Source organism: Delphinus delphis, chromosome 5, assembly GCF_949987515.2.
Source record: "Delphinus delphis chromosome 5, mDelDel1.2, whole genome shotgun sequence".
Classification (NCBI taxonomy): Eukaryota; Metazoa; Chordata; class Mammalia; order Artiodactyla; family Delphinidae; genus Delphinus; species Delphinus delphis.
The window spans coordinates 119,349,982-119,366,072 of NC_082687.1; the positions used below are offsets into that span (position 1 = coordinate 119,349,982).

Consider the following 16,091-nt stretch of genomic DNA (forward strand, 5'->3'; position numbering starts at 1 on the left):
TGGCTACACCAATTTACATTCCTACCAACAGTGAAGGGGGGCTCCCTTTTTTCCACACCCTCTCCAGCGTTTATTATTTGTAGGCTTTTTGATGATGTCCATGCTGATTGGCATGAGATGATACCTCATTGTGGTTTTGATTTGCACTTCTCTAAAAATTATCCATGTTGAGCATCTTTTTGTGTGCCTGTTGGCTATCTGTATGTCTTCTTTGGAGAAATGTCTATTGAGTCTTCTGCCCATTTTTTGATTGGATTTTTTATATATATATTAAACTGTTTGACTTGTTTGTATATTTTGGAAATTAATTCCTTGTCAGTCACATCATTTGCAAATATTTTCTCCGATTCCATGGATTGTCTTTTCATTTTGTTTACGGTTTCTCTTCTAGGAGTGTTATGATTTCAGGCCTTACATTCAATTCTTTAATCCATTTGAGTTTTTATGTGTTAGTAGTTAGTTTGTTAGTAGTATTATTTTGTAGTTAGTACTTAGTAGTTTGTTAGTTAGTATGGCGTAAGGTAGTGGTCCATTTCATTCTTTTGCATGTGGCTGTACAGTTTTCCCTACACCATTTATTGAGGAGACCATTCTTTCCCATTGTATATTCTTGGTTTCTTTGTCATGATCTATTTGACCATATATACATGGGTTTATTTCTGGGCTCCTTATTTTGTTCGATTGATCTATATGTCTGTTTTATGCCAATACAACACTATATTGATTACATTTGTAATATAGTTTGAAATCAGGGAGCATGATGCATCCAACTTTGTTCTTTCTCAGGATTGCTTTGGCTATTTGTGGTCCTTTGTGGTCTCATACAAATTTTAGAATTTTTTTGTTCTTTCTGTAAAAAAAAAATACCATTGGAATTTTGATAAGGATTGCATTGAATCTGGAGATTGCTTCAGTAATACAGGTATTTTAACAACATTACTTCTTCCAATCCATGAGCACAAAATATATTTCAATTTGTACCTTTTTCAGTTACTTTCATAAATGTCACATATTTTTCAGGGTACAGGTCTTTCACCCACCTGGTTAAATTTATTCCTAGGCATTTTATTTTTCTGATTCAGTTGTAAATGGATGGTTTTCTTAATTTCTCATTCTAATATTTGTTGTTAGCATAGAAAAATGCAACAATTTTCAGATACTGATTTTGTATCCTGCAACGTTGTTGAATTCATTAATTAGTTCAAACAGTTTTCTGGTGGAGTCTTTAGGATTTTCTATAAATAATATGTCATCTGCAAATAGTGAAATTTTACTTCTTCCCTTCTGATTTGGATACCTTTTATTTCTCTTTCTTGCCTAATTGCTCTAGCTAAAATTTCCAATACCAGGATGAATAAAAGTTGTGAGGGCTTCCCTGGTGGCGCGGTGGTTGAGAGTCCGCCTGCTGATGCAGGGGACACGGGTTCGTGCCCCGGTCCGGGAAGATCCCACATGCCGCAGAGCAGCTGGGCACATGAGCCATGGCCACTGAGCCTGCACGTCCGGAGCCTGTGCTCCACAATGGAAGAGGCCACAACAGTGAGAGGTCCGCATACTGCAAAAAAAAAAAAAAAAAAGTTGTGAGAATGAGCATCCTTGTCTTGTTCCTGATCTTAGAGGAGGCTTACTTAAAGCATCTTATAACAGTGTATTTTAAGTTGATGATAACTTAAATTTAAGTCATTCTAAAGCTCTACATTTTTACTCCTGTCCTCCACATTTTATTTTTTTGATGTCACAATTTACGTCTTCTTCTGTGTTAACAATTATTTATGTTAGTTATTTTTACTACTATTGTTTCTTAACCTTCATACTAGCTCTATAGGTGATTAACTCACCACCTTTACAATATAAGATTATTTTGAATTTTACTACATGATTATCTTAACCAGTGAGATTTATGCTTTCATATGTTTTCCTGTTACTAATCAGCACCCTTTCATTTCAGCTTAAAGCAGTCCTTTTAACCTTTGTTGTATGGCTAGTTTAGTGGTGATAAACTCCTTTAGCTTTGCTTGTCTGGAAAACTCTTTATCTCTACTTCAATTCTGAAGGACAACTTTGCTGGTGAGAGTATTCCTTTTTCTAATTGAAGTATAGTTGATTTACATACGATATTTGGTTATTTTCGGATGTACTGCAATGTAATTCAGTTATATATATATTTTTCAGATTATTTTCCATTGTATGTTATTATAAGATGTTGAATATAGTTCTCTCTGCTATACAGTAAATCCTTGTTGCTTATCTATTTTATGTATAGTAGTTTGTATCTGTAAACCTCATACCCCTAATTTACCCCTCTCGCCCACCCTTTCCCCTTAGGTAACCATAAGTTTGTTTTCTATGTCTGTGAGTCTGTTTCTGTTTTATATATAAATTTCATTTGTATTGTTTTTATATTAGTGATATAATATTTGTCTTTCTCTGTTGGACTTACTTCACTTAGTATTCTGTAGGTCCATCCATGTTGCTGCAAATGGCAATATTTCATTCTTTTTATGGCTGATTATGTACCACATCTTCTTTATCCATTCCTCTGTTGATGGACATTTAGGTTGCTTCCATGTCTTGGCTATTGTAAACAGTGCTGCAATGAACATTGGGGTGCATATATCCTTTCAAAGCATCTTTTTCCCTGGATATATGCCCAGGAGTGGCATTGCTGGATTGTATGTTAGCTCTTTATTTACTTTTTTAAGGAACTTTCCTTCCTGTTCTCCATTGTGGCTGTACCAATTTACATTCCTACCAAGTGTGGAAGGGTTCCCTTTTCTCCACACCCTCTCCAGCATTTATTGTTTGAAGATTTTTTGATGATGGCCATTCTGACTGGTATGAGGTGATATCTCATGGTAGTTTTGATGTGCATTTCTCTAATAATTAGCGATGTTGAGCACCTTTTCAGGTGCCTGTTGGCCATCTGTATGTCTTCTTTGGAGAAATGTCTATCTAGGTCTTCTGCCCATTTTTTGATTGGATTGTTTGTTTTGATATTGAACCACATGAGCTGTTTGTAAATTTTGGAGACTAATCCTTTGTCGGTAGCATAGTTTGCAAATATTTTCTCCAATTCTGTGTGTTGTATTTTCATTTTTTTTATGGTTTCCTTTGCTGTGCAAAAGTTTTTGAGTTTAATTATGTCCCATTTGCTTATTTTTGTTTTTATTTCCATTACTCTAGAAGGTGGCTTGAAAAAGATATTCCTGCAATTTATGTCAAAGAGTGTTGTGCTTATCTCTTCCTCTAAGAGTTTTATAGTGTCGTCTTACACTGTCTTTCATACATTTTGAGTTTATTTTTGTGTATGGTGTTAAAGAATGTTATTATTTCATTTTACTTGTAGCTGTCCAGTTTTCCCAGTACCATTTATCAAAGAGACTTCTCTTTCCTCCATTGTATAGTCTTGCATCCTTTGTCATAGATTAATTGAGCATAGGAGCATGGGTTTATTTCTGGGATTTCTATCCTGTTCCACTGAACTATATTTTTCTTTTTATGCCAGTACCATACTGTTTTGATGACTGTGGATTTGTAGTATAGTCTGAAGTCAGTGAGCCTGATTCCTCCAGCTCTGTTTTTCTTCCTCAAGATTGCTTTGACTATTGGGGGTCTTTTATGTCTTCATACAAATTTTAAGATTGTTTGTTCTAGTTCTGTGGAAAATGTCATTGGTAATTTGATAGGGATTGCATTGAATCTGTAGATTTCCCTGGGTAGTAGAGTCATTTTGACAATATTGATTCTTGTAATCCAAGAACATGGTATATCTCCATCTGTTTGTGTCATCTTTGATTTGTTTCATCAGCATCTTATACTTTTCAGTGTACAGGCCTTTTGCTTCCTTACGTAGGTTTGTTCCTAGACATTTTATTCTTTTTGATGTGATGGTAAATGAGATTGTTTTTGTAATGTCTCATTTTGATATTTTGTTGTGACTGTTTGGAAATGCAAGAGATTTCTGTGTGTTAATTTTGTATCTTACAACTTTACAGAATTCATTGATGAGCTCTAGTAGTTTTCTGATAGCATCTTGAAGATTCTCTATGTATAGTATCATGTCATCTGCAAACAGTGACAGTTTTACATCTTCTCTTCCATTTGGATTCCTTTTATTTCTTTTTCACCTCTGCTTGCCATGGCTAGGACTTCCAAAACTATGTTGAATAAAAGTGGCAAGAGTGAACCTCTTATCTTGTTCCTGATCTTAAAGGAAATGCTTTCAGCTTTTCACCATTGAGCGTGATGTTAGCTGTGGATTTGTCATATATGCCTTTATCATGCTGAGGTAGGTTCACTCTGTGCCCACTTTCTGGAGAGTTTTTATTATAATTGGCCATTGAATTTTGTCAAAATCTTTTTCTGCATCTATTGAGATGATCATATGCTTTCTATTCTTCACTTTGTTAATATGGTGTAACACACTGATTGATTTGCTGATATTAAAAAATCCTTGCATCCCTGGGATAAATCCTACTTGACCCTTTTAATGTATTGTTGGAGTCAGTTTACTAATATTTTGTTTAGGATTTTTGCGTTTGTATTCATCAGTGATATTGACCTGTAATTTTTGTGTGTGTGGTATCTTTGTCTGGTTTTGGCATCAGGGTGATGGTTTTGGCATCATGGTGGGCTCACAGAATGAGATCGGGAGTTTTTCAGCCTCTGCAATTTTTTGAAATGATTTCAGAAGGATAAGTATTAACTCACCTCTAAATGTTTGATTGAATTCACCTGTGTCTGTGTGAAGACATCTGGTCCTGGACTTTTGTTTGTTGGAATTTTTAAAATCACAGGTTCAATTACAGTACTTGTGATTGGTTTGTTCATATTTTCTATTTCTTCCTAGTTCAGTCTTGGGAGATTGTTCCTTTCTAAGAATTTGTCCGTCTCTTCGAGGCTGTCTATTTTATTGGCATATGGTTGCTTGTAGTAGTCTCTTAAGATCCTTTGTATTTCTGTGGTGTGCATTGTAACATCTCCTTTTTCATTTCTAATTTTATTGATTTGATCCCTCTCCCATTTTTTTCTTTTTTCTTTTCTTTTTTCTAACATCTTTTCTCCCATTTTTTTCTTGATGAGTCTGACTAAAGGTTTACTCATTTTGTTTATCTTTTCAAAGAACCAGCTTTTAGTTTCATTGACCTTTTTTATTTCTTTCTTCATTTCTGTTTCATTTATTTCTGCTCTAAATTTTTGGATTTCTTTCCTTCTACTGACTTTAGGTTTTATTTGTTTTTCTTTCTCTAGTTCCTTTAGGTCTAAGTCTAGGTTATTTATTTTTTCTTGTTTTCTGGGGTAAGATTTTATTACTATAAACTTCTCTCTTAGGACTGCTTTTGCTGCACCCCATAGGTTTTGGATAAGGTTTTCATTTTCATTTTTCTCTAGGTATATTTCATTTCCTCTTTGATTTCTTCAGTGATCCACTGGTTTTTTAGTAGCATATTTTTTAGCCTCCTTGTGTTTGTGAGTTTTACAGTTTTGTTTTGTTTTTCTTTTTAGTGGTATGCAGACCTCTCACTGTTGTGGCCTCTCCCATTGCGGAGCACAGGCTCCGGACACACAGGCTCAGCAACCATGGCTCATGAGCCCAGCTGCTCTGTAGCATGTGGGATCTTCCCGGACCGGGGCATGAACCCGTGTCCCCTGCATTGGCAGGCAGACTCTCAACCACTGCACCACCAGGGAAGCCCCCAGTTTTACAGTTTTTTTCTTGCTATCTTAAATTTACTGAGTCTTACTTTGTGGTCCAGCATGTGGTCAATCCTGGAGAATGTTCTATGTGCACTTGAGAAGAATGTGTATTCTGCTGCTTTTGGGTGGAAGGCTCTATAAATATCAATTAAGTCTATCTGGTCCAATGTGTCATTTAAGGCCTGTGTTTCCTTACTGATTTTCTATCTCAAAGATCTGTCCATTGATGAAAGTGGGGTATTAAAACCCCCCACAATTATTGTGTTACTGTTGATTTCTGCATGTATGACTGTTAATATTTGCCTTATATATCGGGGTGTTCCTATGTTGGATGCATATATATTTACAGTTGGTGTATCTTCTTGGATTGATCCCTTGATCATTATGTAGTGTCCTTCTTTGACTCTTGTAACGGTCTTTATTTTAAAGTCTATTTTGTCTGATTTGAGTACTGCTACTCCAGTTTTCTTTTAATTTCATTCACATTGAGTACCTTTTTCCATCCCCTCACTTTCAGTCTGTATGTGTCCCTAGATCTGAAGTGGGTCTCTTGTAGACAGCATATATATGCATCTTGTTTTCATATCCATTCAGCCAGTCTATGTCTTTTGGTTGGAGCATTTAATCCATTTTCATTTAAGGTAATTATTGATATGTATATTCCTATTGCTATTTTCTCAATTGTTTTGGATTTATTTTTGTAGGTCTTTTTTCTTCCCTTCCTCTTTTGTTGTCTTGTCTTGTGATTTGATGACTAACTTTAGTGTTGTGTTTGGATTCCTTTTTTCTTTTCTGTGTGTGTATCTCTTGTAGATTTTCAGTTGTGGTTAACATGAGGATTTGATATAATACTCTATATATAAGCAAGATTATTTTAAGTTGCTGGTCTTTTAATGTCGAATGCATTTCCAATATCCTGCACTTGTGCTCTCCTCTTCTCACAATTACTTGTTTTTGTTTTTGTTTTTGTTTTGTTTTTTCGGTACGCAGGCCTCTCACTGTTGTGGCCTCTCCTGTTGTGGAGCACAGGCTCCAGACGTGCAGGCTCAGTGGCCATGGCGCATGGGCCCAGCCACTCTGCAGCATGTGGGATCTTCCTGGACCAGGGCATGAACCTGTGTCCCCTGCATTGGCAGGCGGACTCTCAACCACTGTGCCACCAGGGAAGCCCCACAGTTGCTGGTTTTGATATCATATTTGTGTACAGATAATTTCCTACATTTACTTCATGTTTGCCTTTACCAGTGAGCTTTTCCATTCATAATTTTCCTATTTCTAGTAGTGGCCTTTTCTTTTCTGCTTAGAGAAGTTCCTTTAGCATTTCTTGCAAAGCTACTGGTGGTGCTAAATTCTCTTCGCTTTTGCTTGTCTGTAAAACTTTTGATTTCTCCATCAAATCTGAATAAGAGCCTTGCTGGGTAGAGTATGCTTGGATGTAGATTCTTCCATTTCATTACTTTAAATATACTGTGCCCATCCCTTTTGGTCTGCAGAGTTTCTTCTGAGAATTCAGCTGATAACCTTACTGGAGTTCCCTTGTATATTATTTGTTGCTTTTCCCTTGTTGCTTTTAACATTTTTTCTTTGTCTTTAATTTTTGTCAGTTTGATTACTATGTGTCTCAGTGTGTTCATCCTTGGGTTTATCCTACCTGGGACTCTGTGCTTCCTAGACTAGGGTGACTGTTTCCCTTCCCATGTTAGGGGAGTTTTTGGCTATTATCTCTTCAAACATTTTCTGAGGTCCTTTCTTCTCCTTCTGGGACCCCTATAATGTGAATGTTGATGCATTTAATGTTGTCCCAGATATCTCTTATACTCTCTTCATTTCTTTTAATTTTTTTCTTTATTCTGTTCTGTGGCAGTGATTGCCACCATTCTGTTTTCCAGGTCACTTGTTCTTTCTTCTATCTTAGTTACTTCTAGTGTATTTTTTATTTCCAGTATTGTATGTTCATCTCTATTTTTTTGTTCTATAGTTCTTCTAGGTCTTTGTTTAAAACTTCTTGTATCTTCTCAATCTGTACGTGCATTCTTTTTCCAAGATCTTGGATCATCTTAACTGTTATTACTCTGAATCTCTGAATTATTTTTTCCAGTAGATTGCCTATCTCCACTTCACTTATTTGTTCTTCTGAGGTTTTATCTTGTTTCTTCTTCTGGGACATATTGCTCCGTTGTGTCATTTTGTCTAACATTCTGTGATTGCAGTTTCCATTCCAGAGGCTGCAGGGTTGTAGTTCTTCTTGCTTCTTCTGTCTGCACTCTGGTGGATGAAACTGTTTACAAGGTTTGTACAGTCTTACTCTTGGGAAAGCCTGGTTTCTGCTTGTTGATGGGTGGTGCTGGGTCTTGCAACTCTGTTTGGCAGGGCCATGCTCAGGAAGACTTTAAGCAGCCTGTCTGCTGATTGTGCCCTGTTGTTTGTCTGGCTTGAGGCATCTCAGTACTGGAGTCTCAGGCTCTTGGGTGGGTCTAAGTCTTGTGGTGGAAATGGTGGCCTCCAGGAGGGCTCACACCAATGAGTACTCACCAGAGCTGCTGCTGCCAGTGTCCTTGTCCCTGCAGTGAGCCACAGCTGCCCCTTGCCTCCACAGGAGACCCTCCAATACTAGCAGCTAAGTCTGGCTCATTCTCTTATGAGGTCACTGCTTTTTCCCTGGGTCCTGGTGCACACAAGATCTTATGTGCACCCTCCAAGAGTGGAGTTCATGTTTCCCCCAGTCCTGTGGAGTTCCTGTGATCAAACCCCGCTGGCCTTCAAAGCCATATTCTCTGCAGGCTCCTCCTCCATTTGCCATACCCCCAGGCTGGGAAGCCTCATGTGTGGCTCAAGACTTTCACTCCTGTGGGAGAACTTCTGTGGTATAATTATTCAGTTTGTGGGTCACCCACCTGATAGGTATGGGATTTGATTTTATAGTGATTGTGCTCCTCCTACCAACTTTTTGTGTCTTCTTCTTTGTCTTTGGGTATAAGGTAACTTTTTTGGTAGGTTCCAGCATTTTTTCTTGTTTCTTAATGTAAGATTATATTGCTATAGACTTCCCTCTTATATCTGCTTTTCCTGCATCCCATAGGTTTCTGACTTTTGTGTTTTTGTTTTCATTTGTCTCTGGGTATTATTTCTTTGGTGATCCATTGATTGTTTAACCACCAGGTGTTTGTGTTTTTACAGTTTTCCTTCTTGTAGTTGATTTCTAATCTCACAGCATTGTGGTCGGAAAAGTAGCTTGATATGATTTCAATATTCCTAAATTTACCAAGGGGTTCTTTGTGGTCCAGCATGTCCTCTATCCTGGAGAATTTTCCATGTGCACTTGAGAAGAACATGTATTCTGCTGCTTTCAGATGGAATGTCCTATAAATATCATTTAAGTCCATCTGGTGTAATGTGTCATTTAGGCCTGTGTTTCCTTATTGATTTTCTGTCTGGATGATCTGTCCATTGATGTAAGTGGGTTGTTAAAATCCCCCATTATTACTGTGTTACTCTCTATTATTTCCCCTTTTATGGATGTTAGCATTTGCCCTATATATTGAGGTGCTCCTATGTTGGGTGCATATATATTTTACAATTGTTGTTATATCTTCTTCTTGGATTGATCCCTTGATCATTATGTGGTGTTCTTCTTTGTCTCTTGTAACAGTCTTTATTGTAAAGTCTATTTTGTCTGATATGAGTATTGCTACTCCAGCTTTCTTTTGATCTCCATTTGCATGGAGTACCTTTTTTCATTCCCTCACTTTCAGTCTGTATGTGTCCATAGATATGAAGTGGGTCTCTTGTAGACAATATATACTGGTCTTGTTTTTGTATCCATTCAGCCAGTATATATGTCTTTTGGTTCAAGCATTTAATCCATTTTCTTTTAAGGTAATTATCAATATGTATGTTCCCATTAGCATTTTCTTAATTGTTTGTTTTCAGTCTGTGTATGTAGGCCTTTTTTTTTCCCCTTCCTCTTTTTTTCTTTTTTCTTGTGTTTCTTGTCTAGAGAAGTTCCTTTAGCATTTGTTATAAAGCTGGTTTGGTTCTGCTGAATTCTTTTTAGCTTTTGCTTAAGCTATTGATTTCTCTGTCGAATCTGAATGACAGCCTTGCTGAGTGGAGTATTATTGGTTTTAGGTTTTTTCCTTTCATATCCTGCCACTCATTTCTGGCCTGCAGAATTTCTTCTGAAAAATTAACTGATAGCCTTACAGGGATTCCGTTGTATGTTACTTGTTGCTTTTCCCTCGTAGACAGCCTCATCCACCAGAGTATAGACAGCAGATGCAAGAAGAACTACAACCTTGCAGCCTTCAGAATGGAAGCTGAAATCACAGAATGTTAGACAGAATGACACAGCAGAGGAATATGTCCCAGAAGAAGTAACAAGATAAAACCCCAGAAGAACAAAGAAGTGGAGATAGTCAATCTACTGGAAAAATAATTCAGAGTAATGACAGTTAAGATGATCCAAGATCTTGGAAAAAGAATGCAGGTACAGGCTGAGAAAATACAAGGAATTTTTAACAAGGACCTAGAAGAACTAAACAAAGAGTGATGAACAACACAATAAGTGAAGTGAAAAATACACTAGAAGGAATCAATAGCAGAATAACTGGGGCAGAAGAACAGATCAGTGAGCTGGAAAATAGAATGATGGAAATCACTGATGTGGAAAAGAATAAAAAGAATGAAAAGAAATGAGGACAGTCTCAGAGGACTCTAAGACAACATTAAACACACCAACATTTGAATTATAGTGGTCCCAGAAGAAGAGAAAGAGAAACGGTCTAGGGAAAATATTTGAAGAGAATATAGTTGACAACTTCCTTAACATGGGAAAGGAAATAGTCACCAAGTCAAGGAAGTGCAGAGTCCCATACAGGATAAACCCAAGGAGAAACACATATTAATCAAACCAATAAAAATTAAGTACAAAGAAAAAATATTAAAAGCAGCAAGGGAAAAGCAACAAATAACATATAAGGGAATCTCCATAAGGTTAAGCTGATTCATCAGCAGAAACTCTGCAAGCCAGAAGGGAGTGGCAGGACATATTTAAAGTGATGAAAGGGAAAAACCTACTGCCAAGATTACTGTACCCATCAAGGATCTCATTCAGATTTGAAAGAGAAATTAAAATCTTTACAGACAAGCAAAAGTTAAGAGAATTCAGCACCACCAAACCAGCTTTACAACAAATGCTAAAAGACATTCTCTAGGCAGGAAACACAAGAGAAGAAAAAGACCTACAAAAGCAAACCCAAAAAGATTAAGAAAATAGTAATAGGAACATACATATTGCTAACTACCTTAAATGTAAATGGATTAAATGGTCCAACCAAAAGACATAGACTGGCTGAATGGCTACAAAAACAAGACCCATATATATGCTGTCTACAAGACACCCATCTCAGACCTAGGGATACATACAGACTGAAAGTGAGGGGATGGAAAAAGATAGTCCATGCAAATGGAGGTCAAAAGAAAGCTAGAGTAGCAATTCTCATATCAGACAAAATAGACTTTAAAATAAACACTGTTAAGAGAGACAAAGAAGGACACTACATAATGGTCAAGGGATCAATCCAAGAAGAAGATATAACAATTATAAATATATATGTACCCAACATAGGAGCACCTCAATATATAAGGCAAATGCTAACAGCCATAAAAAGGAAAAGCAACAGTAACATAATAATAGGGACTTTAGCATCCCACTTATACCAATGGATAGATCATCCAGACAGTGAATTAATATGGAAACACAAGCCTTAAATGACACATTAGACTAGATAGACTTAATTGATATTTATAGGATATTTCCATCCCAAAACAGCAGAATACACTTTCAAGTGCACATGGAACATTCTCCAGGATAGATCACATCTTGGGTCACAAATCAAGCATCAGTAAAGTTAAGAAAATTGAAATCATATCAAGCAACCTCTTGAAACACAAGCCTATGAGATTAGAAATCACTACAAGAAAAAAAAAAATTGTTAAAAAACACAAACACATGGAGACTAAACAATATGTTACAAAATAACCAATAGATCACTGAAGATATCAAAGAGGAAATCAAAAAATACCTAGAGAAAAATGACAATGGAAACACGATGATCCAAAACCTATGGGACGCAGCAAAAGCTGTTCTAACAGGGAACTTTATAGCAATAAAATCTTACCTCAAGAAACAGGAAATCTCAAAAAAACCCAACATAACCTTACACCTAAAGCAACTAGAGAAAGAAGAACAAACAAAACCCAACGTGAGTAGAAGGAACTACATCATAAAGATCAGAGCAGAAATAAATGAAATAGAGATGAAGAAAACAATAGCAAATATCAATGAAACTAAAAGCTTGTTCTTAAAGATTAAAAACAATTGATAAACTTTAGACAGACTCATCAAGAAAAAAAGGGAGAGGACTCAAATCAATAAAATTAGAAATGAAAAAGAGAAGTTACAATGGACACCACAGAAATACAAAGGATTATAAGATACTACTATAAGCAAACTATAGGCTAATAAAATGGACAACCTAGAAGAAATGGACAAATTCTTAGAAAGGTACAATCTTCCAAGACTGAACCGGGAAGAAATAGAAAATGAACAGACTGATCACAAGTACTGAAATTGAAACTGTGGTTAAAAATCTTTCAACAAACAAAAGTACAGGACCAGAAGCCTTCACAGGAAAATTCTATCAAACATTTAGAGAAGAGCTAACACTTATCCTTCTCAAACCCTTACAAAATACAGCAGAGGGAGGAACACTCCCAAACTCATTCTATGAGGCCACCATCACCCTGATACAAAAACCAGACAAAGATATCACAAAAAAAATTTTTTTTCTTCACTGATGAATTACTGTTCATTGATTAACATAGATGCAAAAATCCTAAACAAAATACTAGTAAACTGAATCCAACAACACATTAAAAGGATCATACACCATGATCAAGTGGGATTTATTCCAGGGATGCAAGGATTTGTCAATATCCACAAATCAATCAATCAATGTGATATACCACATTGACAAATTGAGAGCGATAACAGTATGATCATCTCAATAGATGCAGAAAAAGCTTTTGACAAAATTCAACACCCATTTATGATAAAACCTCTCCAGAAATTGGGCACAGAAGCAACCTACCTCAACATAATAAAGCCCATGTATGACAAACCCACAGCAAATATTCTCAATGGTGAAAAACTGAAAGCATTTCCTCTAAGATCAGGAGCAAGACAAGGATGTCCAATCTCACCACTGTTATTCAACGTAGTTTTGGAAGTCCTAGCCATGACAATCAGAGAAGAAAAAGAAATAAAAGGAATCCAAATTGGAAAAGAAGTGAAAATGTCACTGTTTGCTGATGACATGATACTATACATAGAAAACTCGAATGATGCTAACAGAAAACTATTAGAGCTCATCAATGAATTTGGTAAAGTTGCAGGATACAAGATTAATACACAGAAATCTCTTGCACTCCTATACACTAACAATGAAAGATCAGAAAGAGAAATAAAGGAAATAATCCCATTTACCATCACATCAAATATAATAATATACCTAGGAATGAACCTACCTAAGGAGGCAAAAGACCTGTACTAAAACTGTAAGATACTGATGAAATAAACAAAAGATGACACCAACAGATGGAGAGATATACCATGTTCTTGGATTGGAAGAATCAATATTGTGTAAATTACTATACTACCCAAAGCAATCTACAGATTGAATGCAATCCCTATCAAATAACCAATGGCATTTTTCACAGAATTAGAACAAACAATTTTACAATTTGTATGTAATCACAAAATACCACAAATAGCCAAAGCAATCTTGAGAAAGAAAAAAGGAGCTGGAGGAATCAGGCTCCCTGACTTCAGACTATATTACAAAGCCACAGTCATCAAAACAGTATGCTACAGACCCAAAAACAGAAATGTAGATCAATGGAACGGGATAGAAAGTCCAGATCAACTTAAGAGAGCAATCAACTCAAACACCTATGGTCACCTAATCTATGACAATGCAGCAAGAATATACAATGGAAAAAGACAGTCTCTTCAATAAGTGATGCTGGGAAAACTGGACAGATATATGTAAAAGAATGACACTAGAACATTCTTTAACACTATACACAAAAATAAACTCAAAAGGGGTTAAAAACCTAAATGTAAGGTTGGATACTATAAAGCTCTTAGATGGAAACTTCGGTAGAACATTCTCTGACATAAATCACAGTAAGATCTTTTTCAATCTACTTTCTAGAGTAATGAAAATTATTATAAAAATAAACAAATGGGACCTAATTAAAGGTAAAAACTTTTGCACAGAAAAGGAAACCATCAACAAAACAAAAAGACAACACTAAGAATGGGAGAAAATATTTGCAAATGAAGCAACCGAAAAGGGATTAATCTCCAAAATATACAAACAGCTCATGCAGCTGAATATCAAACAAACAACCCAATCAAAAAATGGGCAGAAGATCTAAATAGACACTTCTCCAAAGATGACATACAGATGGCTAAAAACACATGAAAAGATGCTGAACATCACTAATTACTAGAGGAATGCAAGTCAAAAATACAATGAGGTATCACCTAATACTGATCAGATTGGCCATCATCAAAAAACCTACAAACAATGGTGTGGAGAAAAGGGAACCCTCCTACATAGTTGGTGGGAATGTAAACTGGTACAGCCACTATGGAGAACAGTATGGAGGTTCCTTATAATACTAAAAACAGAACTACCATATGATCCAGTAATCACAGTCCTGGGCATATATCCAGAGAAAACCATAATTGAAAAATATACATGCATCCCAGTGTTCATAGCAGCACTATTTACAATAGCCAGGACATGGAAGCAACCTAAAAGTCCATCAAGAGATGAATGGATAAAGAAGATGTTGTACATATATAGAAAGGAACATCACTCAGCCATAAAAAGAACAAAATAATGCCATTTGAAGCAACATGTTGGACCTAGAGATGGGAGGTTGTCATACTGAGCGAAGTAAGCCAGACAGAGAAAGACAAATATCATATGATATTGCTTATATGAAGAATGTAAAAAAAAGGCTCCGAATGAACTTATGTACAAAACAGAAATAGAGTTACATATGTAGAAAATAACCTTATGGTTATTGCAGGGTAAGGGAGGGGAGGGATAAATTGCAAGATTGGGATTGACACATACACACTACTATATATAAGATAGGTAACTAATAAGGACCTACTGTATAGCACAGGGAACTCTACTCAATACTCTGTAATGGCCTATATGGGAAAAGAATCTAAAAGAGAGTGGATATATGTATATGCATAACAGATTCACTTTGCTCTACACCTGAAACTAACACAACATTGTAAATCAACTATACCCCACAAAATATAAATAAAGGGTAAAGAAAGACTTGTATGGCCATCTAGACAAGAAGGGAAGTCAAGTGCAGGTTGGGTGGGAATTATATTTGCCTCAGTTTTCTCCATAACAGAAGATGGCAGTGCAACCATTACAGAGTTTTAAGGAAGACTATGAGGACTGTAATTTAACCCAGCCAATTTGTTCTTCTGAGTTGCCATTGACATTCTCAAGCAATCAAGAAGTGTAGACAAAATCCAGCCAAACAAGAGAAATACACAGGTCAGAAATTAAGAAATTATGGTAAAGGACTGATGGTAAGCATTTGATGGACTCAAATATAGAACAAAAATTATACAAATGAACAATTATGGATACAATGACAATTATGACAATTATGATAATTATGGATACAGGACAGCCTATAAATGTTGTGAACTTTGATAGTATAAACATAATAATGTAATACAAATCAGACAGATGAGTTAGGAATTAGGAGGAAGTAGAGATGTACTAATTTCTTCAACTTTTATAACAGAATCAACAAATACAAACTAAAGTGAATAGTATAGTTTAAAAAATTACTCAAGCCTCTAAGTTTTCAATTAATCATTTTTCCTTAACAAGATAACTATCTTAGTTTCTGACCATAAGTGACTGTAGTTACTATATAAAGTTTATCAGTTCTTTGAGTTTTATTTTTTCTGTTAATTGCAAGTAAAATTTAATACGTTTTAGTGGAAATATAATAGGAATTATAAATTTTTCTTGAGTTAACTACTATGTGTGTGCTCATATAAGTCCCCTCATAGTTGTCTACAATAATGATTATTGAATGTTAATAATGGGTATATTAAGTTGGTTAGATATGGAAATTATTATTTTACTTTCATCGCCATACTTTTTCTGTATTCCCTCTTTCTAAACTCCTTTTCTTCTTATTGATCATTTGTAAAATCATTTTAATAAAATAATAGAATCATGATTGTAAAAAGGAGGTGGAAGAGCAGCAGCAGA

General features: G+C 35.8%; 1 long non-coding RNA gene across 1 annotated transcript in view; it reads right to left on the reverse strand.

The window, feature by feature from the left end:
• Positions 1-1,065: 1,065 nt before the first annotated feature.
• LOC132425589 (uncharacterized) overlaps positions 1,066-16,091 on the reverse strand; it is a 118,382-nt gene continuing 103,356 nt past the window's right edge. Inside the window, exon 3 of the long non-coding RNA XR_009519461.1 lies at positions 1,066-1,555. This is a non-coding gene — a long non-coding RNA (uncharacterized lncRNA). The remainder of the gene's footprint in view (positions 1,556-16,091) is intronic.